Source organism: Equus caballus, chromosome 14, assembly GCF_041296265.1.
Source record: "Equus caballus isolate H_3958 breed thoroughbred chromosome 14, TB-T2T, whole genome shotgun sequence".
Lineage (NCBI taxonomy): Eukaryota > Metazoa > Chordata > Mammalia > Perissodactyla > Equidae > Equus > Equus caballus.
This window is the reverse complement of record NC_091697.1, coordinates 23,635,199-23,662,952: the sequence shown is the minus strand read 5'-3', so window position 1 is coordinate 23,662,952 and position 27,754 is coordinate 23,635,199. Positions and strand designations below refer to the sequence as shown.

General features: G+C 51.1%; 1 long non-coding RNA gene across 1 annotated transcript; it reads left to right on the top strand.

Moving 5' to 3' along the window:
* Positions 1-27,356, top strand: LOC138917250 (uncharacterized). Its single transcript, XR_011424992.1, has 4 exons — positions 1-248; positions 18,637-18,858; positions 20,109-20,239; positions 20,505-27,356. It is a non-coding gene; the product is annotated as an uncharacterized lncRNA (long non-coding RNA).
* Positions 27,357-27,754: the final 398 nt, after the last annotated feature.

Sequence of the window (27,754 nt, the reverse complement as noted above, 5' to 3'; positions counted from 1 at the left end):
GCCCAGCCTCCTGGAGTCCTTCCTGATTGCTTGTCCAAGACACCCAGGACTCTCAGCTCGGCACAGCAGCCTTGTCACAGAATTCTATCTTGAGGTTAAACCGGGGCAAAACTTCCTTCATTCAGCGGCGAGGATGGGAAGCCGTGACTTTGCTCCTTGATGCTGAGCCCTCCTGGAGCCCCGGGAAAGTCGGCTGGCTCCTTCTGATGGCTGAGCACAGGGACAAACTTCCTCTTCCAAGGCCACAGGCACGTGAGTCGGAATTCAGCCCCACTCCCGGCAGGTGCAGGGAGTCTGCACCGCGTAGGGTCAGCCCTGAGCCTGCCTGCCCCAGCCCACCCGCCAGCTCGTTATCCCACCCCAGGTCTTTGAGCACCTACTCAGGTGCACGCAGTGCCCTGGTGCTGGCGGCTGGTCCATCCCCACCAATACAGGGCGCGGGCAGGGGCACAGAGGGAGGACCCGTGTCCCAGGGCTCCGCAGCGCAGGGTTCTCAGCAGGCTGACGAGCCGGCAGCATAGTGTGCTGGGAGGGCTCCCGACAAAGGCGCCTTCCTCGCTCTGGAAAGACAGCGCCGAATTCAGGGTCCTAAGGTGGCTAGAAGCTCTGGGTGGAGTGTAGCCCCTGGGGCTGGGGATGGGCTCTCGCAGCAGCAGCCCCTCCCCCCTCCTCTCTGCTCCATCACACAGCAGGGGCTGCATGCACAGCATGTGACACCCAGGCTCTGTCCCTGCCTCCTGCCAGCAGACATCCTTGGGGCCGCATGAACGGGGGCACGTCCCACCCTGCAGTTCCTGGAAACGGGCTCGAGCCTTTTGGGGGTCTAGGATGAGCCCCGTCCAAAACCCTGGCTCCCTTTGGATTCAGGGATGATTTGGGCTATTTGCCCTTCACTAATCTGGGAGATGAAGGGCTGGACTCGGTCACGGATAGTCCTGCCTCCCTCAGGAGCCTGCCCCAAACCAGGGCCCACTGCCATTGCCGGCCCCCTGCCCGGGGGCGTTCCCCCACACGCCTCCCTCCCTCCCATAGGGCCCGGGGGCCTGTCCTTCTGACTGTGTCTCTTGCCGTGTGGTGGACTCTGACCGTGTGGTGGGCCGCAGGGGGCAGGCGTTTTGTAGAATACTCTGGCCAGGGCCACTGCTAGATCCAGGGGTGAAACTCAGATTAGCTACAGCTCAGAGGGACATGGGGCAGTGGCAAGACCCCAGACCCTGCGGAGCAGACAGACCTGGGTTTGGGGTACCCGGGCGGCCTGGCGGACGGCCCTTCCTTCCCAAGAACCATTTTCCTCGCGTGTTCCTTCTTCATAGGCTTGTTGAGCGATGAGAACAGGGCGCCCCTGCCAAGCTCCGGGCCCTGTGGCCCCAAGTTCCCTCTCCCTCCATCCTTCTCTTTGGTTCTAGATGTTCCCCGTTATTCTCTATTTAGTGATTAGATGCTAACGTATTGAGCATTATTTGCTAGGCACTCTTTTAAGCACTTTCTATGTGCCGATTCTAAGACTTAGCGCGACTCTTTCAAAGAGAAACAAGCAAATGTGTAGGCACATACCCTAACCTGGCGAGCTTGCCCCGAAGTGCACAGCAGCGCTTCTCAGAGTGTGCTCAGCAGATCAGCAGTCGCCAGGGAACTTACAGTCACTTGCTAGAAAATGCACCGTCTCCAGCCCCAGCCTACACCTGTGGAGTCAGAAACTCTGCAGGTGGGGCCCAGCCATCTGTGCGCCCCCCCCAGACCTTCCGGTGACTTTGACGTGCCCTCGAGTTTGAGAACCACTGACCTCATTTGTCATGGGTTCAGGCCCCTGTGTAATGATTAATGATAGTAACAGCTAACACTCATTTGGCTCTTACTGTGTGCCAGGTGCTGGCTGAGTGCTTTCACGTGGATTGTCTCCTTTATTCCCAAAGCATCCTACGAGGCTATGAATACCCTCAATTTACAGACAGGGAAACTGAGGCATGGAACGGTTAGGTGACTGTTCAATGTTGCCCAGGCTTGAACTCAAGCGTCTGCCTCTGTGTTTCCACAGTGCTTGTAATGATGACATGGAGGCATGGCAACATATTATATAATAATAATAATAAAAATGTGTTCCCAGAAAACCTGGCAACCTCAAGGGTTTTTCTTAAATGGCAGTTGGCCGGAAAGTGGGACTGTTGGGAACTGACCCATTCTCAGGGTATCTGACTAATCTGGGCTTTCCTGTAGGTCTGGGTGGCAGAGCCAGATGCCCACAGGGCCAGGCAGGTGACACAGCAGACATGATAGGTGACAGGCAGTGAGGTGGCCCCAGGGTGAGGCGATAGGGTCTGATGGGGACCGTGGTAAGCTGGAATGTATGCCTAGTCCAAAGAGGGCAACTGCTGCAGAGCTCCAGAGAGGTATTGCCATGTGAGGATGTGGGCTCCCTCCACCCCATTTTATAAGCAAAGACAGAAATCTGGATTTTATGTGAAGTCTCCCAATTTTAAAATATTGCCCTCCAGTTCAGCTTTTCAGACACGATGAGGGCTGGAAAGAGGACATCTAGGGGCCAAATCTGGTGCACAGACTGCTCCGTTGCCACCTGTGTATAGCCCCCTCGGTGTCGTGGAGTAGGTGGTCCGCACTGGTAGATTTAATGCATCTCCCCAGATCCAGTCTCTAGAAGTAATTATTGTATTTTATGCATTTTCAATGTCGCTCTGGAGCCAACAGCCAACTCTGCAGGGAAAAGAAGGGACGGGGGAGTGGAGCTGGGTTCCGCCCGGCCGGCGCCCAAGCAGGAGCCCCGCGCGCCCTCTGGTGGGCAGAGCCGGGCAGTGCCGGAGCCGGCGAGCGGGCTGCGGCCGCTGAGCGCGCCCCGCGCGGGGGGCCGGGTGGGGGGGCTGGAGACGGAGCCGGCTGGCGCCCCAGGGGACACCCCTGAACCTCGAGAACTACTCGAAATAGCAGCAACAGCAATAATAATAATAATAAGTGCAATAATCGTATTAATAACTAGAATGACAACCAAATATAATAATTAATATTGAACAGCTTGTGACTTACAGGTCATAAGTTTCACTTACTTTACTTAATCGTCAAAAGCTCTAACACTCTAGCAACACGTCGATGTTATTGTCAGTGAACAATGTTCAAACAAACCCGGAGAACAGACTACGGACATTTTTAAGGTCTTCCAGACGACTCTTGCTTTGCAAGGATTCCAAACTCACTGAGCAGCGGCGGCAATGGCGCCCTTTCCTGTGCTTCTGTCGGATCCCTCCATTGTGAATATTTTGCCACATTTGCGGTGTCACTTTGCTCTCTCTCTAAGTGCATGTTATTATTGCACAAGCTGGAGCGCCGCGAGAGTGCGTGGCGGGCCTGAGGCTCCCTCCCATGATGGCTCAGCGGGTGCTTCCTGGGGGCAGGGTCCTTCCCTCGTGACCCCGTCCGGGTATCAGAGTCGGGAACAGGAGCGCGGGTGCGGTGCTGCTATGTCATCACAGGCTTATCAGATCTCTCCAGTCCTGGCGCTAATGTCCCTTAGAGCATTTTTTGTTGATCCCTGTTACAGAAGAGGAAAGCAGCAATGTGTGCCTCCCCCCTCCTCTCCCTTGCCCGGAGGTGCCTCTCCCACCGAGGGGGCGCCCCTGGGGTCTTCCATTTTCCTCCATGAAACCGTCCTTCCCACTTCTCAATACGCCCGGAGAGCTCCTGTGCAATGTCTCGCCGACCTCCGAGGCGGGACCCTCGAGTCCTATTTGCACCGAGGGAGACAGTCTCAACTCGACGAGGAAAGTGCCTGCGGGGGCAGAGCGGGCCTGCAGTCCTGTCCCGCGTCCCCAGGGCCCCCGGGCTTGCTAACAGGGCAGGAGAAGAGGAAGGAGCAGGCTCGTCTTCGCAGGTGGGAGAGCGCCGTCGGCGACGGCGGGCTGGGGCCTCAGCGCACCCCGCCCTCGCCACCTGCTGGGCTCGCCCGCGGCGCCCTGCTCCCTCCCTGGTCTTCGTCCGGGTCCGGACGCTCTCTCCTGGGCCCCTGGACCGCCGTCCCGGCACCTGCTCCCTGCGCGGCGAGCCCGGAGGCTCCTCGCCGACCGCGCCCGCGGGCTGGCAGCTCCCGCGTCTGCCCAGCGGCCCGCGGCTCCGTGGACGCCGGGCTCGTCGTGCGCCTGCTCCTTTGACGTCTCCCCTTAGACGTCCAGTAGGCGCCTCACGCTCAATGAGCCCAAATGGAGCCCCTAACTCCCCAGTCCCAGCCTGATCCCCTTGCCCTGCTCAGTAGGTGGCACTCGGTCCTTTGAGATGCTCAGGTTACAGCCTGGAGTTGTCTCTGATGCCTCTCTGCTCTCATGCTGCACATGCAACCCAAGAGCAGGTCTGATCTGTTCTTCTTTCAAAACATGCTCCGAATCCGCCCTCCTCTCACCACCTCCACGCCTGTGCCCCAGCTCTCCCAACAAAGACATTTTCTAACGAGTCTCTCCGCTTCTTTGCCTCCCTTGGAGTCTCTTGTCTATACAGCAGACAGAATGATGTTTATAAATCATAAATTAGATCGTGTCACATCCCTGTTCTAAACTCCCCAGCGCGTTCCTGTCTCAGAGTGAATGCCTCCCTACCTCTCCGATTTCTTTCCCACCCTTCCTGTCCTTGCTCCTTTCCAGCCACACTGGCTTCTGTGCTGTTGCTTAAACACACCAGCACACATCCACCTCAGGTCCTTTGCACTGGCTGTTCCCTCTGCCTGAATGTTCTTCCTCGAGATATCCCCATCGCTCAACCGCGTCCTAAATGACTTGGTTAACTGTCACGATTCAGTGACGCCTCTTCTAATCATTCATTCTTTCAATTCATTCATTCATTTATTCAACAAATATTTGTTGAGGGCCCACAACGTGACAAGCACTGTTTTAGGTACAGGGGAAACATCATTGAATAAAACAGACCCAAATTCCTGCCCACTTGGAGAAAGACTATAAATGATAAGTTGATAAAGTCAATGTTTGAGGAGATAAGTGCTATGAAAAATGGGGTGGGGGGAGCAGCCTGCTGGCACAGCAGTTAAGTTCTCACATTCTGCTTCTGCAGCCTGGGGTTCACCAGTTCAGACTGTGGGTGCAGACCTACACACCGCTTGGCAAGCCATGCTGTGGCAGGCGTCCCACTTATAAAGTCGAGGAAGATGGGCACAGATGTTAGCTCAGGACTGATCTTCCTCAAAAAAAAAAAAGGGATGGGGGGATGAGCAGGCAAGGGATATGGGGTGTGCTGGAGGAGTTGCAAACTGGGTAATCAGGAAAGCAAAATTCAGAAAATGCCATTCTAACAAAGTTTTGAAGAGGCGAGGGCTTAAGTCATGTAGGCACCTGGGGGGAGAGCATTCTAAACAGAGGGAACAGCCAGTGCAAAGGCCCTGAGGCAGGGAGCATTCTTGCAGGTTCAAAGAACAGCAAGAAGTCCAGTGTGGTGGGAGTGCATGAGCAAGAAGAAGTAGGAGAGGAGGGCAGAGGAGTAAAGAGGTTCGAAGAGCACGAGTTTAAGCAGAAATGGAATTTATTACAGGATATTGGGGGGCTTCCAGCATCTCTTGAGCAGCCTGAGGTTCAGGCTGAGAGGCTGTGCAGCAGGGACACAGCCTGAATGTGCCACCACAGGGCAGGTCCAGGGAGTGAGATGGTGGCCAGTGCTGAGCAGAGCCACCACACAAATGGGCTGGGCGCTCCCCTGGATCCGCTGCTGCTGGTCCTGGCATCTCCCGGCCTCCACCAGGCGCCACTGGCTCTCAATCCGAGTCTGCTGCTGTGCCTCTGTCTGGTGGGCTGGCACCCTGGTTCTGGGAAACAGTTTCTGGCTCCTCTGGGGAGTCAGGGACCCAGAAGGAGGGAATTCTCCAAAGCTAAGAAGGGCCTTCAAAGACAATGGACAAGCAGAAGGACAAATACGTGTTACCAGTGAATGAAGGAAAATCATTTTAAAGTTCAGGCCATCATGTACCCTGTCATCTGGGCAGCAGGCATGCCAGTGCTTCTGTCGTTAGGGAGAACAACGTGGGGGGACCTCCAGCATGCAAACCCTATCCGGAGGGGCACAGGTGCCCCAAAGTACACCTGGCCCTGGTCCATTTGCTTTGTCACTAAGTTTACAGGCTTCTGGTGGCCCATGCAGGCCACTGGGCAGGGCGGAGTGTTGATTCCCAGCTCCCCTGGGGCACCTCCACTCCCTCCCTCCTTCAGAAACAGAACGAGGGCCTCATCTGCTCTAGACCCTGGGGGACAGGAACCCTACCTTGTCTCACTCCCGCGCTCTCCGAGACCCGGCCGGAATCAGCGAGAATCACGGCCCTCTCGCTTCCCAGTCGGCCAGCTGCACGGAGGCCAGTGGGCACAGCTCAGGCTGCTGGATGAGAGCTGAACTTCTGTACTCGTAACAGTCAGACCCCTTGAGTGGAGGATCCCAGTGCCTGGACTTGCCTGGAAACTGGATCCTGAACTAGATGGCCCAACTGATGAGGTACCCTCTCCACTTTCCGTGTTCCTGCAGCGTTGCCAGATTTCTGCCTAACAGCGGTGCCCTTTCTTCCAGTTTCCAAGGCATTTTCCTTTAAATCTTCACCAACATCCCCCTGCTAATTTGATGCCCTTTGACCTCAGTCACTCTCTTCCAAGTCCTCCTGCTCTGCCCACTGCCCAGTTCCAAAGCCTCGCCCACATTTGCAGGCTTGTGTTCCAGAGGCAACCCACGTCTGGTACCAGACTTGATCTTAGTTATCTGCTGCTGCGTAATGAATTATCCCAAATGTAGTGGCTTAAAACGGCAGGAAACATTGATACTTTCAGTTTCCATGAGTCAGGAATTCAGATCAGCTGAGCCGGGAGGTCTGGCTCCAGCTCTCTCGTGAGGTTGAGCCAAGACATCAGCAGGGGTGGCGGTCACCTGAGGGCTGGACAGGGCTGGAGGCCCCATTCCCCGGCGGCTCACTGGGACGGTCAGCACGTCGGTGCTGGCTGTGGCAAAGGCCTTGCTTGCCCTTGCCTCGGGCCTCTGCACAGGGCTGCTCCAGCAACCTCGCACCAGGCACCTTTCCCTCAGAACAAGTGACCCAAGAGAAAGGGGGAAGTCACAGTGCCCTGTGACCTAGCCTGGGACGTCACACACCCTCCCTTCTGCAGTTTTCTGCGGTCACACTGACCGGCTCTGACTCAGTGTGAGAGTTGAGTCCGTAGGAGCATGGAGGCCAGGAGGCGAGGCTTGCTGAGGGCCACTTGGAGCCAGCTGCCAGAGGCAGTTAAAGAGAGGGAGAGGAAAAAAAAAAAAAAAAAAAAAAAATATATATATATATATTGTTGTTGTTATAAAAGTAATCTATGTTATTTATAGAAATTTAGGAAAATTCAGATTAGCAAAGAGAAGACAATAAAACTACCCCCTAATAGCTCCACTCAGAGAAAAACCACTGTCAACATTTTGGGGTATATCTTACCAGTCTGAACTTTTAAAATTTTTGCAAAAATTGGATAATACTAGACAAAATCATTCACGCCCTCTAATTTTTCCCTTGGTAGTATAGTCACAAAATGTACCTCTATCACATCTTTTTTCATGGCGACACTGCATTCCTGCCGGTGAGGAAGCTATAGCTTATTTACCCCATGTCGTATTGCTGGGTATTTAAGTGTTTCTTAAATTTTTTACCTTATTAACAAAGCTGGCATGAGCATCTTTGCAGCTAAACTGTTGTCCACGCACGTGGCCATTCTTTGGGATGGAAACGGAACAGCAGCATCCGTGGGGAGGCGCATGTTCGCGTGCATTGGTGTCTGTGGTCCAGCAGTCCTTCAGGGAGGCCGCCATTCACGCGTCTGCCTGGCCTGCTGGGGTGGGAACTCCTCTGCCCTCTGACCCTCCTGAGCCCCATTGTTAAGCTTGTGCTGTGTGAGCAGCGGGGGTGGGAGACCATATTTGTGGCATTGGTAACTGACAAACGGCTGGTGTCCCATGGTATTACAGCACCTACGAGTCACAGGGATGAACGTCCCTCTGGGACAGTGAAGAAGGAATATGAACACAACGCTCATAGCATAAAAATACAAATGGCTCCTAAACATACAAAAAGATGCTTGTATTCCTGGGTAATTGGGGCGATGCAAACCAAAACCACAGTGAAATAGCTTTACAATGCCCATTAAATTCGCAGAGAATAAAATAGATAAATAATGTTCACGGTTGGCAAGCAGACCCCTCCCTGCAGCCTCGTGGGACTTCTTGTCATTCCCGCAACCACATCCCTGTACCTCTCCTCAGGCTGTTCCTTCTTCCCGGTGAGGCTCTGGTGGCAGCGAGGGGGATGCGGAGTGGAAGGTGGGAGCATTTGTGGAAATGTGACCTGTGCATGCTCCACCTCAGGTCTACCCTGCAGAGAGCCCCACCACTGCTGCCCAGGGATCCCCACTGCAGCGTCACTGGTACCAGGGGAATCCTGGACACAGCAAACGCTCATCAAGAAGAGAGGGTCAAATACACCAGCCCCCCCACCCACACGTGGACTGTGATGCCTGGTTAAAACGAAGCGTTCCAGAAGAGTGATTAAGCACTTGTGCTCTGAAGACAGACGGCCAAGGTTGAAGTCCCAGCTTGGCCACTTACTTGCTGTATGATCTTAGGCAAGTCATTTAACCTCTCTGTGCTATAGTTTCTCCATCTGTAATATGGACAATAACAATAGCCCCTGCCTCATAGGGTCATTGTGAAGGTAAAATGAAATTAGTATTATGTATATCATAGAATGGTCCTCAAAATTTATTACACAAAAAAAGCAATTTCCAGAAATATGTATATATGTACACATGCCTGCTGTGATGGCATTGTGTAAAGAATTTTGCCAACAGACTCAAATCATTTGCATGCATCCACGCATTCAGATGCACAGGAAAAGTTCTGGGAAGCTCCCAGCAAATATGGAACCCTTGTTACCACAGGGAGGCAGGTAACATGGAAGCGTTAGAGGGGCCTTCACGTGTAATTCTCGATGGTTTGACTATCTCACTTGTGCAAGAAACAAACAAACAAGAAACCACAATGAAAGAAACATCTGCAGTTTATGAGTTCTCACTTTTCTCCCCAGGGCGTAGCCTACTCTCTGCCTTCGTCTTGACTGTTGTCGAGGGGATTGAGTTTAAAAGAGGAGGCCATTTCCCTCTAACCCACTGCTAGAGCATTCGTGCTCTTCTGCGGGCTGCTTCCGTGCTCCGTCCCTGAGCACTTGCGGCTTCTCCAGCGGCTCAGCCCTGGCACCCTGCGGTTCGACTCTACATCCTGTGCTGGTGGTCTTGTCAGATCTCTGTTATGTGCAGGGGAAGAAGCCTCTCCTTTACTGTTTTTAAGTTGTCTCTTTCTAGGCTTGTCACGGGACTGGTGAAAATTCAAAAGTCGGGTAATGTCGAGTGTTGGCCAGAGTGCAGGGGAAGGGGACCCCTGGGGCCCTGTAAGGGGGTGTGGGCAGGAGCTGCTGCCGGGCAGAGCAGTCTGACTGCGCTGGTTCAAGTTAACTGTGTAATTCCCCGCTGCTGACCCAGCAAGGCCACGCCTTGGTGTACAGCCAGAGACACTCTGTCCTAGAGGAAGTGCTCAGAAGATGCTCATCCAGCATCGTTTCCAGCAGGGGAGTTGCAGGCCACTCAGGTGGCTATCCCTGGGGGCCCCCATCAGTCCGAGCGGGGGATGTGATGTACACACAGATTGACGTAACATACGGAACAGACTACATTCAAATCCAAGGATGCACGTGAAACGCTCAGAAAGGCTGCCTATGAAGGGAGGGGTTGTGAGGGGAAGTGGAGGTTGCAGTGTGTGCGTCCACATTCTTTGGCACTGCTTCCCTCCAGAAGTGGGGTCTACGCCCCTGGGTGGGCTTGTGACTGCTGTGGCCAGTAGGATACTGAAGAAGTGGTGTGTGTCGGTTTCCAGGCCTGGGTCTTAAGAGGTTGGCAGTTTGTACACCCTCTCTCGTGGTACCCTGTCTCTGGGAGCTCTGAGCCACCCTGCATGAAACCAGCTCCCCTCACCCCTTGCTGGAGAGGCCATGTTTAGGCATTCCGGTTGGTGGTCCCAGTTGGGCCCAGCCTTCCAGCCAGCTCCCAATCCCAAAGTCACCAGACGTGTAAGTAAAGCCGTCTCAGATGCTCTAGACCAGCCCAGACCTCCTACGAGCTCGTCACATGGAGTGACCTGGGTGGATGCCACACAGAGCAGAAGAGTCCTGCTGAATTCCTCGTCCATAAACTGTGATGTGGCAAAGCTACAAACTTTTGGGGTGCTTTGTTTCCAGCAGTAAATAACTGGCAGGGGAATGAAAGGCAGTAAATAACGAGAGGCCTCACACTGAACAATGATGAGGCCTGGAGGCACAGAAATGTACAGGGTCCCCTGAACCAGCCCTCCTGTCGCTCTTCTGAAAATTCCTGGATCTGTCCGTGGACACCAGCCCCATGGAGGCCAGTCCATCCTTGGAGAGCCCAGAGCAGATTCTCTGTGGCTGACAGGCAACAGGAGGGAAATAGCTTCTCATTCACTAGCTCCACAGCCCGGAAGCGCCACATACCTGGTAGGAGTGTGCATTTAGCCACCACTAAAATGGTTATGGAAGTATTAATATGTCATCAGAATGAAAAGCATTTGAGATTAGAAATACATTAAAATATAATTCTTCAGGCGGAAGATAGCAAGCTCGGCTCAGCTGAGTTAGAATCGACCAGCAATCACTAAATACTCATTGCACGTCAGACACAGCACCAGCAACAGGGCTGGAGGTGAAGCAGCTCATGGGCCTGCCCTGGGGGAAGGCAAGGGACAGCGTCAGACTCACCGTATGTCACAGACCTCTCTGTGAACTTGGAGTTCTGAGAGCTTTCTTAACGACAACGTGATACCCTCGTACTAGTGTAATTTTAAAAACTTTTAGTGGGTTTTTCTAGGATGAAACCTATTTATATATTATCCTTCTTCCAAAGCGTCATTTTGAAGGATAATGATTGTTACCAATACTTGGTAGATAATTAAGTTGCCAGATTATCAGGAATTTTGGGTGGTTTTCCCCTAAAATTTCTATACAGGAAGGATTCATTGTCAAAATTCAGGACATCTGAGTGAATTGAAAAGAAAAAAACATACCGTATTAATAAAGTAGGCATTTTAATTTTAAATGTGTTTATTTAGATTCCACCAAATGATTTGGGATGGCTTACATAAATATGTACCACATGAAAAAAAAACAGGAAAATTAATGCAGAAATCAGGACAAACGAAAATTAATAGGAAAGAAAATGAAATAAAAGGCATACGATTGGAACAGAAGACGTAAAACTCTCTCTATTTTCAGATAGAAAAACCTAAGGAATCCACTAAAAAACTATTAGAACGAATAAACAAACTCAGCAAGGTTGCAGGATACAAGATCCATACACAAAAATCAATTGTGCTTTGATGCAGTAACAACGAGTAAACTGCAAGTGAAATTAAGAAAACAATTCTATTTGTAATAATAGCATCAAAAAGAAAAATACAAGAAATAAATGAAAAGAAGTGTAAAACATATACTCTGAAAATTGCAAAGCAGTGTTGAAAGAAATTAAAGACTTAAATAAATGAAAAGACATCCCATGTTCATGGATTGGGAGACTCACTATCATGAAGATGGGGATGGTTGAATTGTGTCCCCCCAAAGGATTGAGATCTTAACCCCCAGTCCCTTTGAAGGTGACCTTATTTGGAAATAGAGTCTTTGCAAATGATCCAATGAAGATAAGGTTATTAGAATGGGCCTAATTCAATAATAGGTGTCTTTATTAAAAGGACATGTATAAAAAGGACATGTCGTTATACAAAGGATATCTTTACGCCACGTAAAAATGGAGGCAGAGATGAGAGTGATGCATCTTCATGACAAGGAGTGCCAAAGATTACCAGGAAAATACCATGAGCCAGGGGAGACGCCTGGAACAGCTCCTCCCTCACAGCCCTCAGAAGGAACCAACCCTGCCAACACCTTGATCTCAGACTTCCAGCCTCCAGTGCTGTGTGATGATACGTTTCTGCTGTTTAAGCTGCCAGTTTGTGGTACCTTGTTAAGGCGGCCCCAGGAAATGAATACAGAGGGCAGTTCTCCGAAATTTATCCACAGAGCCAACTCAGTCCCTGTCAAATCCCAGGGAGCTTCTTTGCAGAAATTGACAAGCTGATTCCAAAATTCATACAGAAATTCATAGAACCCCAAATAGACAAAACAACCTTGAAAAAGAACCAGGTTGGAGGACTCACGCTTCCTGATTTCAAAACTTCTTAGAACACTGTAGTAATCAAGACAGTGTGGTGCTGTCCTCAGGAGAGACAGACGGGGAACAGAATCGAGACTCTAGAAATAAACTCTCACATTTATGGTCAACTGAGTTTTGATAACACTGCCAGGACAGTTAAAGGGGGGAAGAATAATCTTTCCAATAAATGCTGTTGGGACAACTGGATATCCACATGCAAAAGAATGAATTTGGACTCGTACCTCACATCCTGTGTAAAAATTAATTCAAAATGAATCAGAGACCTAAATGGAACTGTTGAAGCTGTAAAACTCTTAGAAGGAAACAGAGGTATAAATCTTTATGACCTTGGATTAGACAATAGTATCTTAGAAATGATACCAAAGGCACAAGCAACAAAAGAAAACATAAACTGGACATCATTAAAATTAAAAACTTTTGGTCTTCAAAGGACATCAACAAGGAGAAGACAGTCTGCAGAACTGGAGAAGGATTTGGAAAATCATATATCTGATGAGAGACTCGTATCTAGAATTTAGAAACTATTACAACTCAATGATAAAAAGACAAACAACCCAATCAACAAAATGGGCAAAGGACCGGAATAGACATTTCTCCAAAGAAGATATACAAATGGCAAATAAGCACATGGAAAGATGCTCAGCATCGTTATCATCAGGGACGTGCAAATCAGAACCAAAGTGAGTACCACTTCTCGCCCACCAGGACGGGTATGGTCAGAGATAGAGACGAACAGTGTTGGGAAGAATGTGGAGAAACTAGAGCCCTCGTGGACTGCTGGTGGGAATGTAAAATGGTGCAGAACTGTGGAAAACAGTTAAAGCAAAGAAGGAGACAGACTGGCAGCTCCTCAAATGGTTAAACATAGTTACCGTATGATCCAGCAATTCCATTCCGACGTGTATATCCAAGAGAAATGAGAACTTATGTCCCACAAAAACTTGTACACAAATGTTCGTAGAATCATTATTCATAATAGAACAAAGTGCAAACAACCCAAGAGTCCATCAGCTGATGAATGGATAAATGAAATATGGTACATCCACACAATGGAATATTATTCAGCAATAAACAGGAATGGAGTACTGATATGTTACAACGTGGATGGACCTTGAAAACACTATGCTAGTCACAAAGGGCCACATATTGTATGACTCCATTTATATGTAATAGGCAGATTAGGCAAATCCATAGTGATAGTGATTAGTGGGTGCCCAAGGCTGGGGGAAATGTGGGAATTGAGGGGTGATGGCTAAGGGGTATGGGGTTTCTTTTTGGAGTAATGAAGATGTTCTAAAGTTGATTGTGGTGATGGATGCACAACCATGTGAATACAAGCCATTGAACCTTGTACTTTAGTTGGATGAATTATATGGTATATGAGGTTATGGTACCACGTTTGTCCTAAGATTCCAGTTAGTTAATTGGGATGGGCTATAACTTGAGCTCCCTAGCAGTCAAAGCAAAGAAGGAAGAAGGATCCAAACAGTGTTATCCTCAGCAACATCCCCACAGTAAGCAAAACTGAGTTTCTTATGACATCCCCTCATGGCCTCTTTCAATGTGCAGAGCAAACTACCAAAGCTTGATTAAGAAAAAGCAATTCTATAGGGACCCAAACATGTTTTTATTATCTTGTTCTTTTTATTATCGACTTTAATATTTACAAGAGTAAATTTTTACCCAAAGAGGATAAGACTAACTCGAGGAGTAAGAACTGTGGTTCTGTACTTGGTTAGTTTCCCTTCAGTGTCGAGTCAAATGTGTACATAATTCAAGGCAGCAAAGTGAGTGTGTCTCAGCTGCAACTTTGACTGAAGGAAGTTTATGGATAGGAGATTAAGAGGAGGATGATGTGGACAAGCATTAACACTAAAAGCTGGAGTTTATTCTTAGATGGCAGAGGGTAGATGAGTGCAGAAGGGTAGAGGACGAGTGGCCACGTGGATGCTAGACATGATTAGGCAGAGATTTTCTTAACTGCTGCCAGCAGGATCCCTCTTAGGAAGGGAGCTGTCTTTGTCCGGGAAAATACCTTGGTGAGCTGGTTGGGGTGTAAGTTGTGACCCAGATAACAAGGATGTGGACAGGAACCCAAGCAGTAAACGTGCAGCTAAGCTGTTCTGCATGAGAAAATGAGAGTCTTGATTTTTTGCCTAAGAGGGAGAGAGAGAGAGGAGCCCAGAGTGGGGGTGATGTTGGGGAGCTGGTGGGGCGGAGGACCCGCGGAGAGCCCCTTGAGTCTCCATAGCGGGTGGTCATTCAAGGACAGGAAGGTCTGGTGTCCAGTAGGAAGCGTTTGAGTCGCTGAGACGTAAAGTCCTCCTCCATCTCCCCCTACGCCCGTGAACTTCACAGACACCTCCTCATTCTAAAAATGCTTGGCATCGGTGAGATTTTGTGGAAATCGAGGGAGGGGCCGAGTTCCCCGGAGCCTGCATACACGAAGGCAGAAATGCAGAGAGAGACCTGAGCTGTGGAATGAAGTCTCTTGCTTCCCGGGCAGCTGCACAAATCCGAGGGGCCTTTGCACTGCCAGGGCACGGGATTGGGGTGCGGTACAATTCTGCGGAGGGCCTGGGGGGCTCCTGTCCGTCTGCCTTCAAAACAGTGCCCAGGATGTTAGCCGTCCACAAGTCGCAGACATGCTCTTTATTCTTCTTCATTGACCACCCAGCTCGCTGTGAGATACCTGCCTGAGTCTCGTAGCTGTGCAAGAAGCATTCAAACAGGATGGTGGCCCCAGACCCTTGGGAGCTCCCTGAGGAGGCCTGAGGGATACTGCTGTGTCCATCTTACTGGCTTGGTAGACTAAACAATATCTCGTACAAATATCTCCCAAATGGGAAAGCAAAATAGGTAAGTATATAAATATGTCAAGTCGACTGGCAGACCAGCTAAGACACCAGGGCTGGTGAGAAGGCCGAGGGTGAATCTGGACCCCGTCATTTATAAAAATACATTTTCGAGCAGTTTTAGCTTTACAGAAGGATTGCAAAGGCAATGCAGGGAGTTCCCCTGTGTCCCCACTCAGTCTCCTCTATTAGTAACATCTTCTGTTAGCATGGCACGTTTGTCACAATTAATGAACAATATCGACGCGCTCTTACTAACTAATATTAATTCGGATTTCCACAATGTTTACTTAATGTCCTTTCTCTGTCCAGGAGCCCATCCGGGACACACCTTACAGTCAGTGACCATGTCTCCTTAGGCTCCTGTGGGCCGTGACGGTTTCTCAGGCTTTCCTTGTTTTTGATGACCTGACAGTTTGAGGAGTGCTGGTCAGGTGCCTTGTAGGCTGTCCCTCAACCGGAATTTGTTATTTCTCTCGTGACTAGACTAAGGTTATAGGTTTGGGGAGGAAGACACACAGATAAAGTGCCATTTACACCACATCGCATCAAGGATGGATACTGTCGATATGAATTGTCGTGGTTGACGTTGACCTCGGTCACCTGGCCAGGCAGCGTTTGCGAGGCCTCTCCACTGTCCAGTTACCTTTCCCCCTGTGCACACGCCCTCTTTGGAAGGAAGTCACTCTGTGCAGCCCACACTCACAGAGCGCAAGTCGTGCCCCCCGCCGTGAGAGTGGAGGGGCTACAGAAACGATCTGGAAATCTGTACAGGAGATTGGAACCACTCACTTGAAATCTGTCATCAATCAAAGGGGTGAGTGGGGCAGGGGGACGTCCCCAGGCCCATTGCTCCTGCACCCTTTAGGGTCAAAGGGGGCTGGTGCCCCTCAGGGAGAAGGGGATGGGAGGGAGAACATGCCCTGCCTCTCCCTTCCTCACAGGCATAGGGAAAGAGGGCTGGCGGGCCCTGGGCCACCACTCACGCCTGTCAACATGCCTTGGAATCGTGACACAACATACTCAGGGTTTCCCAAACAATAGTGGGACAGTTTTCTTTCTTTTGGTCTGAGCAGACTGTTAAGAAAAAAAGTCAAAGTTATAAAACCACAGAAAATAATCTGTCCCAGTGTCTCTTCTCCTTTTCATATCTCTGGGTGAGTGGCCAGCACCAAGCTGTGTGCCCAGAACTCCTGAAGGGACAAAGTCTCCAGTGAAAGCCCCAGAACCACCTGATCACGGCTGAGGGGCCCTTGGGACTCCTGAGCAGGTCCCAGCTCTGGGAGAATGCCACCAAGAATTTTTCCACTTTGTGATGAAAGGACAGACCCATCTGGTTTGGGCTGTTTAATGAAAGGCAAAAGCAATTTGGAAAAAACAAGTTCTGGCTACTAAATACAAAGGTTATTTTTACTGCAGAGGGCCAGCCATCTAATAAAATGTTGCAATTGCCAAAATTTGTCAGGCCCCAGGAAACTTTATGGCCACTGTCTGTCCTCTTGATTCTGGAGGTCACTTGCTGTGACTGACTCAAGGGGTTCAGTGAGAGCCTGGCCCCGGTCACGCAGTCCCTGCCAGGTTGGAGTTGGTATCATTTAAGGGCCAAGGTTTCTTTCCAGAAGGAGAGGTTGAGGTTTCTGCTTGTTAGTCATCTCACCATCCTTCCTCAGTGCCATCAGGGCCATGAGCTCTGCCCACACTCTGGCACACAGGCTGCAGGAGACACAGGATTCTGGCTTGTTCTGTCATTGAGCCGCCTGCAGACTTCTAGGCCTGAGATGAAGTTTCTTGCGGGGGTCATGTGCCCTGTGCACAAATCCATTGCGAGTGGACAGAAAATACCCTCCCATAGCTGCCTGTGGACAGGTTCAGGGCTGAATTCCTGAGTCCCGAACTGAGAAGAGATGTCTAGAGAACCTGCTAGCAGGGCTAGCAGGGCTAGCAGGTTTGTGAAATTAGCTTTCAGACTCTCCCCAACACTTGCTGCAGGCTCCCCCCTCCTACAGAGAGACAGGCAGAGTGGCGACAAAACTGGTTGGAATCCCAGATCCGCCGCTGGCCTGCTGTTTGACCTTGGACAATTCCCTGGGGCCTCTCTGCCCCTCAGTTTCTCTAACTGCAGGTGAGGATGACACGGCACGATGGCTGCACACTGTCTGCAAAACGGCAGATTACAAAAAACTGATGGTGAGTGGCGACGAAGATACTCCATCTTCTGACACACAGCTCCAGCTCTCGATCCTTAAAACTATTGAAACTAAACTATTATTAAAACTTAAAACTAACCTCTTCCACATTTCCACTGCTTTGTTTTAAAAGACTTTATTTTTTAGAGCAGTTTTAGGTTCACAGCAAAATTGAGAGGAGGGTACAGAGAGTTCCCGTATAGCCCCTGCCCCAGCACCCCTGCGGCAGCCTCCCCGTTATCAGCATCCTCCACCAGAGCGGGACATTGGTTATAATGCATGGACCCGCACTGACACCACATTATCACCCAGAGTCCATAGTTTACACTAGGGCTCACTCTTGGTGTTGCACATTCATGGGTTTGGGCAAGTGTATAATAACATGTATCCACCATTATGATATTCTACAGAGTATTTTCTCTGCCCTAAAATTCCTCTGTGCTCAGCCTGTTCATCTCTCACCCTCCACCCCTGGCAGCCACTGACCTTTTGCTGTCTCCAGAGTTTAGCCTTTTCCAGAATGGCATATAGTTGGAATCGTACGGTATGTAGCCTTTTCAGACTGGCTTCTTTCACTTAGTAATATGCCTTTAAGTTTCCTCCATGTCTTTTCATGGCTTGATGGTTTATTTGTTTTTAGCGCTGAATAATATTCCATTGTCTGCATGTACCACAGTTTATGTATCCATTCACCTACTGGTTGAGTGACATCTTGATTGCTTCCAAGTTTTGGTAATTATGAATAAAGCTGCTATAAACGTCTGTGTGCAGGTTTTTGTGTGGACACAAGTTTTCAGCCCCTTTGGGTAAATACCAAGGACCGTGATTGCTGGATCGTATGGTGAGAGTGTGTTTAGTTTTGTAAGAAACCACCATGCTGTCTTCCAAAGTGGCTGCCCCGTTTTGCACCCGTTTTGCCCACCAGCAGTGAATGAGAGTTTCTGTTGCTCCACATTCTTGTCAACATTTGGTGTTAAAAGGGCAGCCATTCTGAGCAGCTGAAGCCTTTTATTACCAAGTTGCTGAAAAGCCATGCAGATACATTGATTTCCTGTGGAACTAGGACTACCCATGCCAATCACTTAGGGTATGAATCTGGTCATCTCTCTTTTTTTCTAATTAATCACTTGAATTCTACTTCCCCCTCAAACTCTTATTATAAAGTTTAACATCTTGCTTTTGAATTTTCCAAAAACCCCGGGGCCTTACTTGGTCCTGCTTCTGAAATACCAGATGCAGAGAGAACTGGCGAGTCAACGGCCCTCTGTGACTCTTGTCTCCCTGAACCACCAGGTGGCGGTGTTGACCACCAGCCCTGCGCAGCCCTGTGGACATGCAAACCGCTGTGCCAGGTCCTTGCTCTCCGTGTCTGCTGTGTCTGCAGTGGTCCCACACTTGGGCTCCAAAGTTGGCTCCCTTGGTTATGTTCAGACATTATTCCCCCTGAGCAGCTTCCACCAGCTGTCAGGCGTTGAGCCTGAATCATTCACCACCTAGACTCCCATGTTCTTCCTGGTAAGTATTATGGACTGAGTGTTTGTGTTGTTCCTCCCCATCCCGCATTCATACATTGAAGCCCTAACCCCTAATATGACTGTATTTGGAGACGAGGCCTTTGTGGAAGTAACTAAGGCTAGGTAGGGCCCTGCTCTGATTGAACTAGTGTCCTTATAAGAAGAGCCCCCTTAGAGCTGGTGCGCTCTCTCTCCAGCACGTGAGGACACGGGGAGAGAGGGGCCATCTGCAAGCAGGGAGAGGGCCCTCCCCAGAACCCCACCATTCTGGCCCCCTGATTGTGGAGTTCTAGCCTCCAGAACTGAGAGAAAATACATTTCTGTTGTTTAAGGCCCCCGTCTGTGGCATTTTGTGACGGCAGCCTGAGCAGCCTGATGCGGCGAGTTCTCCATGGGGGCCTCTGTGTCCATTCCTTCCAACACACTTTGATCAGGGTCATCCTGGTCCTACCTGACAGAACCACTTTGGGAGGGGATTCTGAGGTACTGAGTACCAAGGGCACGGTCTAGAACCGGGGAGGGACCTGGGATCCAGGTGGGTATGTCCCTTGGTCCTTGCCCTGTGGGAGAGGCATGGGCAAAGGAGGACGGAGCATGGGCCTCTGACGTGTGTGGCCTGGGCAAGGTCCCTGTGACCAGGTCTAAGGCAGGGCCCCCTGGGCTCAAGTCACGGCCCCAGCGCCTGCTGACTGTGACCATTCCGCAAGGTGTTTCCTCTTTGTGCCTCACTTTCCTCACCTGGAAAATGGGACAATGAAAGGGCTCACCTTACAGGGCTGTCATGAGGATTAAATGGTCAGCCCGTGGGAAGCACCTCGCATGAGGCCCGGCACACAGTGGCTGTCATTTCTCTAAGGCCCAGCCCCCCAGCGCTCTCAAGCTCGTCCACTTACACACAAACAGCAGCCATCAATGTGGGCTGTACCCAAGACTGAGTAAATGGGCTGAGCCTGGGGTCATGTGGCGCTTTCCACAATAGTAAAGGAAACCCTGAGATCCCTTTTAGAAAGTTCTTCTCCCCTGCCTTCTCTTTGGTCATGCTGTCACCAAGCTGTTGCTCTCTGCCCTGTGCCCAGGGGGCCCCAGTGCTCCCATATCTCGTCGCCAGTCTTCCTTTCCTTCTACTTGGGAGGAGACACATTCCCGTCCTTGTCCCCTTGACTCTGCAGCCCTTGGTCAAATTGTCCATTGGTGCCTGTGCTGAAGGGCTCACCCTCCATCCCAATCCTTCTGTCGGAATATTTCTTTCAGGGAAATACAGCGTTCTCCCTCGGAGAGGACGTCTTCTCCATTCTCCCACGCGCGTTTGAAAGCAGGGCCATGGTGCGCTTGGGAGGTTCTGCCACGCCGTTTCACTGCTGCATCTGCATCCCACCATGGAAGTGAGTTCCCCAAAGGCAGGGGCCCGTATTCGTGACACCAGGGCCTGGTCCCAGAGGCACAGGTGACAGGCGTGTATGGAACGACTGAGTGGATGCTGCCTTTTGTCTGCGCTGGCTCCCTTGGCAAGGCCTGCGGGCCCTTCCCCCGCTGTCGTGAGGGGACAGCTCTCCGGGCCCCTCCACACCTGACCACACTCCGAGCTCCCGCCCGGGAATGCCACTTTCCAGCACCCACTGGTCGTTTCCATTTTTATCTTCACCCTAGGGCTTCCGAGAAGCTCTGCTCTGTGCTTTTCCCAGCAACACAGAACGTTTCCAGCTTTGGCATTAAAAATTACTCCTTCCTGCTGCTTCACCTTAAACAGAAAGAAAGCAAAGTGACTCATGAACCAAGACTAATCGGGGACGCCCTCCTCAAATGTTCCTGATCAAGGCCTGCTGTCAGTCTCAGATGTGAAACAAAACATAATTCAAGAGGTTGTGCAAATGCGTCCAAATCCACAAGCGACCAAGAGGAGACATTCGTGTCACTTTGGTCAAATACTAGCTTAGATAAATGATAATCTTAAAGGTGCACACGGCTGTGACTTGTTCCAATTGAGAAAGCTATAAACACGCACTTGGAACTTATTTTGTGCCAGGAAATGCTCCAAGAATGTTATGAATGCTGACCCACTGGCTCCACGTATTGACCCAATGAGGTGGGCGCCACGTGACTCCCATGTTACAGGTGGGAAAACTGAGGGACGGAAGGTTGAAGAAACTCACTCGAGAACACACAGCTGGCAGCGTGGCTCCAGATTCCGTGATTTTTTTTTTTTTTTTAAAGATTTTATTTTTTCCTTTTTCTCTCCAAAGCCCCCTGTACATAGTTGTATATTCTTCGTTGTGGGTCCTTCTAGTTGTGGCATGTGAGACGCTGCCTCAGCGTGGTCTGATGAGCAGTGCCATGTCCGCGCCCAGGATTCGAACCAACGAAACACTGGGCCGCCTGCAGTGGAGCACGCGAACTTAACCACTCGGCCACGGGGCCAGCCTCCAGATTCCGTGATTTTAACACCTCCACTGTGCTTCTAGAACCTCAAGGAGCCCAAGAAGTAACCTGTCTGTTTACCTGTGTGTCCCTTCATTAAGCAGACTCGCAGTGATCGCCAACGCTGCCCCGTCCACGCAGGGCGGTGGCCACACAGAGAGGAAGGGGTCAGGGCCTGCCCTCGGGGGGCCCCACCCTGTGGGCCTCACCACATCCCAGCCCCGGTCCACACTCAGCCCTGCCTCTGAGGGGCATGGGCACCTCGGGCGCCTCCCTTAACCTCCAGTCTCTGTTCTTCAGCTGTAAAATGGGGACGGGACCACTCACCCTGTCGAGGGGTGGTTCTGAGGGTGAAATGAATTAGTGCTTGCAAAGCAGTGTGCAAAGTGCTGACCCACGCCCGGTCCATCCCCTTCTCCTTCAGAGAAGCGCTTCCCACCCACTCCCCATCTCTGCTTGCGTTCGTGCAGTCACTCGGCTCCCTCTCTTGCTGCTTCGGGGTGTGGGCGCGGGCTGGGGTCAGAGGAAGGGCAGGCGCGGTCAGCCCGCGGGGCTGACTCTAGGGGACTCAGGGCCGGCAGCAGTGATTCTCCGGCATGGAGCTGGGGGGAAGTGGAGGCCTGGGGGTCGACTTGGAATCTATCCCAGGTGTCTCTCACCAGCTCTGTGTCGGGCTGGTCGTTTTCCTGAGACTCAGCGTTTTTCGTCTGTGACGGCACTGACCGCATTGGGACGGGGAGTGTGTTAGATGAGATGCTGTGTAGGGACCTGGGGCCGCTGATACCACTGTTGTGGTCACACCTGGGGGCCAGTGAGCCGGGAGCACTGAGAGGCAGGTGCTCGCTCTGGGCAGGTCATGGCCAAGTTAGAAGAAGAACAAAGAACCCAGGGCAGGGCGCTGCAGGCCCAGCAGGGCGAGGGTGAGCCAGAAGCCGGGACTCGGCCTGCATGCCCTCTGGCTTCAGCGCCCCCTTGCTGCCCCACCTGGCAAGGGTCTTTCGTGGCCCGCCCTGTCCCTGTCCCTGGGCTCTGCTGCTATTTCCATCAGACCAGGCTGTCTCCCTCCACCTGGCCTCCAGGGCCACCAGGGAGCCACTGTTTACCTACCCTGCCTCCATCCGTTAATGGCCGTGGCACGGACGGACCCAACACTGTGGTTGGGCCTGGCTGGCTGCCTCACAAAGAGACCTTTCAGGCCACACTGGGCAGAAAACCAGGGTCAAAAGTGGGGTGAGATAGGAGGCAGGGTCAGGCCAGGGGCTGGTTCAGGCTGAGAGTGAAACAGACAGGCAGTAATAACCACAGCCCCTGGTTTTTAAGTCCTTACTACATACCAGGCTGTACTAAGGGCTTCACATGCATTGTTCAGTTATTTACTCCACATGGATGAGGAAACAGAGAGGTGCAGAAACTTGCTCAAGGCTGCTGAGCTACTTTTTGGGGGAGCTGGGATTTGAGCACTGATCTCTCTGAAATTTGGTTATTTTGCCTCCCCGGGTAAAATTAACACCAATAGTTTCTGTTTAACGATTACCTATAATCCTCAAAGCAATTTTATAGATGAAGAGACTGAGGTTCAGAGGGGACCAGTGACTTGCCCACGGCTGCACAGGTAGGAAGTGACAGAGCCGGGGCGCATCACCCAGCTCCTCCAAATCGTGAGGGAAGGAGCCTGGCAGTCAGACCAAGAAGCTGTCTTCTGATGGAAACTTTTCCTCCGGGGGAACGCAAGCTGTTTTCCTCCTGACCTGTCCTGCAGGCAGAGTCTTGCTGGTTCTCTCTTCTGGCATGACTACATGGAGTGTATCCAGGAAGGATGGCAGGCCTGGCCTCACTCTGCCCCACTCAGCCATCTCTCTGGCTCAGTGACAACGACCACTGCAGTTGAGAGAGCATTGAGAGCTGCACACTGGACACGTCATCTCAGCCTGTGAAGAGGAAGCTACCATTTCCCCCATTTTACTGGCGAGGCAGTGGAGGCTCAGGCTTAGGAGGACTTGCCCAGGGCCACCGGCTACAGAGGGGTCCATCTGACGCGTTAACCCAGGTGGGCTTCACTCCAGCGCTCAGACTGGTAGCGCGGCCTCCTGCCGAGGCTCCCTCCATCCCGCTTCCTGTGTCCCGGCTCCACCCTCCCCGAGAGGTGCGCCTGGCCGCTGACCCCCTTTCCTCTCAGCTCTTCTGTCTCGCCTCTCCCACACCTCTGCGGAGTCCACGCGCCAGCTTCTCCAGCTTTCTTCTCCCTTCCCCGCATCTTGTGGGTCCTGCTCTGCTCCCCTCGGAGGACAGAGTCCCTGCCTTGAGCGGGCTCCCAGACCTCGTGCAGGAGAGCAGCCCTTGCCGTGCGCAGCCCTGCTACGCAGCTCTGTGCCTCGGTTCCCCATCGTAACACTCGGAGATCAGGGCTCCTCTGCATTCCACGGCCCAGTGAGTCACCCACAGCCGCCGCTCCGGGCAACAACAGTGTTTAGTAAGCACCTACCGCATGCCATGCGCGGCCAGTGCTCTGCGGGCCCCGTCGCATTTGATAAATAATGGAAAGAGGTGACCGAAGTGAGGCGAGCGTTTCTAAGCTGTCTCTTGTCCTACTGCTACCCCTGGTCTATCCCTCTTCATTCCCACGGAGCCTGGCCGGGAGAGAAGGGCCACGCCCCAGAGCCCACGGAACGAGAAGAGCTGCTGGATAACCAGGTAGAGGTCAAGGGAGGCGACCCTGTCCCTTGAGGGTGTGTCTGTGCCACTCCTCACAACTGGATGGGCCGTAGGTCCGTGGTCAGTCCCACAGGCGGGCGCCTGGAAGCCATCCCCAAGGCCACCTCTGGGCACACCCCCCTTTCTCTAGTTCTTACAACTAGATTTGCTGATTTAGTTCTGGACAGATTTGCAGAAGGCCCCCTCCGGCCTCCCTTCACTCTGCCCTCAAGCTGACCCCACCAAGGAGGCCCCCACCCCCCGGGGGAGTGAGTCCTGTTGGAAGGGGTCAGGTTGCAGGGCCCTGGTGGGCCGCGGGCCAGCGTGGAGCCGCTGTCTCCATCACAGACGCTGTATCCTCGGTCATCGCCTTCTCTGACCGTCTCATGAGAGTAGAGCAGGTGCAGAGCTGGCTCTGCTCCCTCAAGGCAGGCCCTGGCGTCCTCGTGCTTGTTCTTTCCTGCTTAGGAGGCAAGCGAAGAGGACAGGCCTGGCTCTGCTGGCCCTGGAAGAGCCGTCTCCATTTCTCGCGCTGTCCTCCCTCTCTCGCGGCCGCCCAGCATGCGGCTTTCCCTGTTCCGACATGTCCTGACACGCTCCTCGACTCAGTTTGGCTCCACTCTGGAACTGCAGGCCTACTATGTGCCTCTCTTGCTGTCCACCTTTCTCACTCTCTTCTGCCTCAAGTGGGAGAGGCCTGCATCTACTGGAATGGTAAGTCCCAAGAGTTGGGTTAGGCCCAAGGAAACAGGCGGAGCTGGCCTTCTCAAGGCTGGCTTTGGTTCAAGGCCATGTCACCCTAGACCTGGCTTGGGCAAACACAGCCCCCTGTGTGGTCCAGCTGGGGTCCCTGGAGTTCTGTGTCAGGGTTTGGGGCCAAAGGCTCCACTGATAATAAGGGACCACTTTACCAGCGTCAACTGTGCAAACATCTCCCTCAGGGACTTGTGGGGAGGTGGGAGGCTGGGCCAAGCAGGATGGAAGTGGTCTTGGGCCCCCAGGTCAGATGGGACCCATTTTACAACTGCAAACCACAAGATGTTCCCAGAGTAGTCTTAATGAGGGAAAATGGAATGACGTATTACAATACTCCCTTTATGGCGATTTCATCCAATAATGCTCACTGTGTTTTCATCTACCCTTGCCCAAGCGTTTATGGAGAGATTTGTACTTGGAATGGAAACCAGTAAACTCCTAGCTTATTAATAACTTATGGAATATAAATAAGTTCCTGTTAGTTTCCACAACTTGTGAAAACAGCGACATGGACTTTCACAGAATCTGGTGGGTATGCCCAACGTGGTCTAGCCTGGTGTATGAGGAATGACTCTTGGGCAGGCATAGAAAGACAGATGACCTGTCACCAGAGTGGCTGACACTGAGCCACAGTGAAAAAAAGCAGATGGGGGCAGATGGAGACAATAAGACAGCGGGAACGAAGAGAAAAGAAAGGACTAGCTCGACTGCAAACCTGCTCTCCCTGGTCCACCATCCATCAGGGAGGTAACCTCCTGCTTCCTCTTGTAGCCCAGGCTGAGGTCAGCTGAGCTCCCCGCTCCACCTGGCAGGGGCTGTCACATGGTGTGGATTCACTGCTTCAGCCATTTCATCTCTTGATCTTCTCTTCATCTCATTGTCACAACCCCCTGGCCAGTTCCTTCCCAGGAAGGAGTTGTCAGTTCATACCATAAGATTTCAAAGTAGGGGTCAGGCCAAAAGTTTTTAAATAGTCGCTGAGCCACCAGGTGGGGCTGAGCAAGGTAAGCGTCCATGGAGACGGGAGTCAGGGGCAGTAGATCAGTGTGGGGTATCAGAGCCAGAAGAGTGAGGCGACATCTGTGTGGGGCTGGGGTGGTGGCAGTGATGGGAGATTGGTTCTGTATAGAGGTGACTGATCTAATGTAAACGTATTGAGGATAATGGGAGAGTGGTAGGAAAATTCCAATTAAAGGAAGGAAGGAAGCTAGACTGAACCCTGAGAGGGCCTGGGAGCAGCAAGGCATCTAGCACCCAGGTCTGATTTTTAAATACCAGTCGAAGGAATCCAGGATCCTTGGAGAAATGGCAGACTCCAGGGCGGGGGCAGGGAAAGCACAAAATGATCTTGGAGCATCTCGCTGTGCCAGAAAGTACAGAAGTGCTCAAGGAGAGATGGAGAAATGTTCTACGGACACAAAAGCCAGCCTGAAGGGCCACTCACTGGCCAAATCTGGGACAATTTGAGCATCAAAAGAAATAATGATAACATCAGATTATAGAACATTGAATAAAATAGGAATCTGTGAGTCTACACAAATAGACACAAATAAGTGAATAAGTAAACAGGGACAAGAGAAAGCTTTTAATTCAGTAGGATGCTGACTAACAAATGTAGAAGGAAGGATGGAATTACAAAATGACCACTGGGCGCTCGGCACAGTGATACTTGGTTCGACTGAGGAACATCCATAGGTGTAAACATTTGATAAAGAACAGAATATTTACAGTCTTTAAGCGCCTCCCCACAAGATACCGATTAATTACACAGGGACAAGAATAATCTGGCAGACACGACTTTAATCAAGTGATCAAAGTTAACATCACCAGTAAAGGGGCAAATCTAACTCACGCACCTAAGAGGATGCTATGAAAAGAAGACAGCATCGCTTCTGCGATATTCCTGCCAAAGCAGCAGAATCTGAATCTAATTATGAGGAATCGTCAGACAAACCCAATTTAGGGGTGTTCAACAGAAGATCTGGGCTGTAGTCTTAAAAAAGAACTGTTCCAGACAGAAGGACACAAAGAGATGTGACAACCAAACGCAGCATTGGGTTCTAAACTGAGACACTTTCCTGTAAAGGATGCAATCAGGACAGCGGGCAAAACTTAAACCAGGCCTGAGGCTTGGGCAGCAGTGATGTGTTAACGTTAACTTCCTGGTGCCTTTACTGTGGCACAGAGGAGGCTGTCTTTCTTGGAAGGAATTACATGTTAAAGTGCTTGGGGCATCGGGTCAACAACTCTTCCCAAATGGTTCAGAAAAAAGGATTATTTGTACTATTCTTGCAAGTTTTCTTTAAGTTTGAAATTATTTCAAAGGAAAAATAAATAAATTTTTAAAAAGTTATAAAAATCTACTAAGAGGGGCTGGCCCGGTGGCATAGTGGTTAAGTTTGCATATTTGGCTTCAAAGGCCCAGGGTTTGCTGATTTGGATCCGTGGCACAGACCTACACACTGCTCATCAACCATGCTCTGGTGGCATCCCACATACAAAATAGAGGAAGATGGGCATGGATGTTAGGTCAGGGACAATCTTCTTCAAGCAAAAAGAGGAAGATTGGCAACATATGCTGGCTCAGGGCTAATCTTCCTCACCAAAAAATAAATAAATAAATAAATAAAAAATCTACTAAGACTCACGCATCTTTGTTCAGGGTTATGGTTAAAAGCTAGGGTTTGTGAAATGTGGGGTATACCTACTGTGGAATAATATTCAGCCTTACAAAGGAGGGGAATTCTAACACAGGCTGCAGTGTGGATAAACCTTGAGGACGTTATGCTAAGTGAAATAAGCCAGTCACAAAAGGACAGATATTGTGTGATTCCACTTAGATGAGATTCCTAGAGTCGTCAGACCCACAGAGACAGAAGGCAGAATGGAGGTCGCCAGGAGCTGGGGAGGGGAGTGAGGCGTTAGTGTTGATGGGAGCAGAGTTTCAGTTTCACGAGATGAAAAGAGTTCCGTGGATGGATGGCGGTGATGGTTGCACAATAATGTGAATGCACGTACTGCCACTGAACTGGACA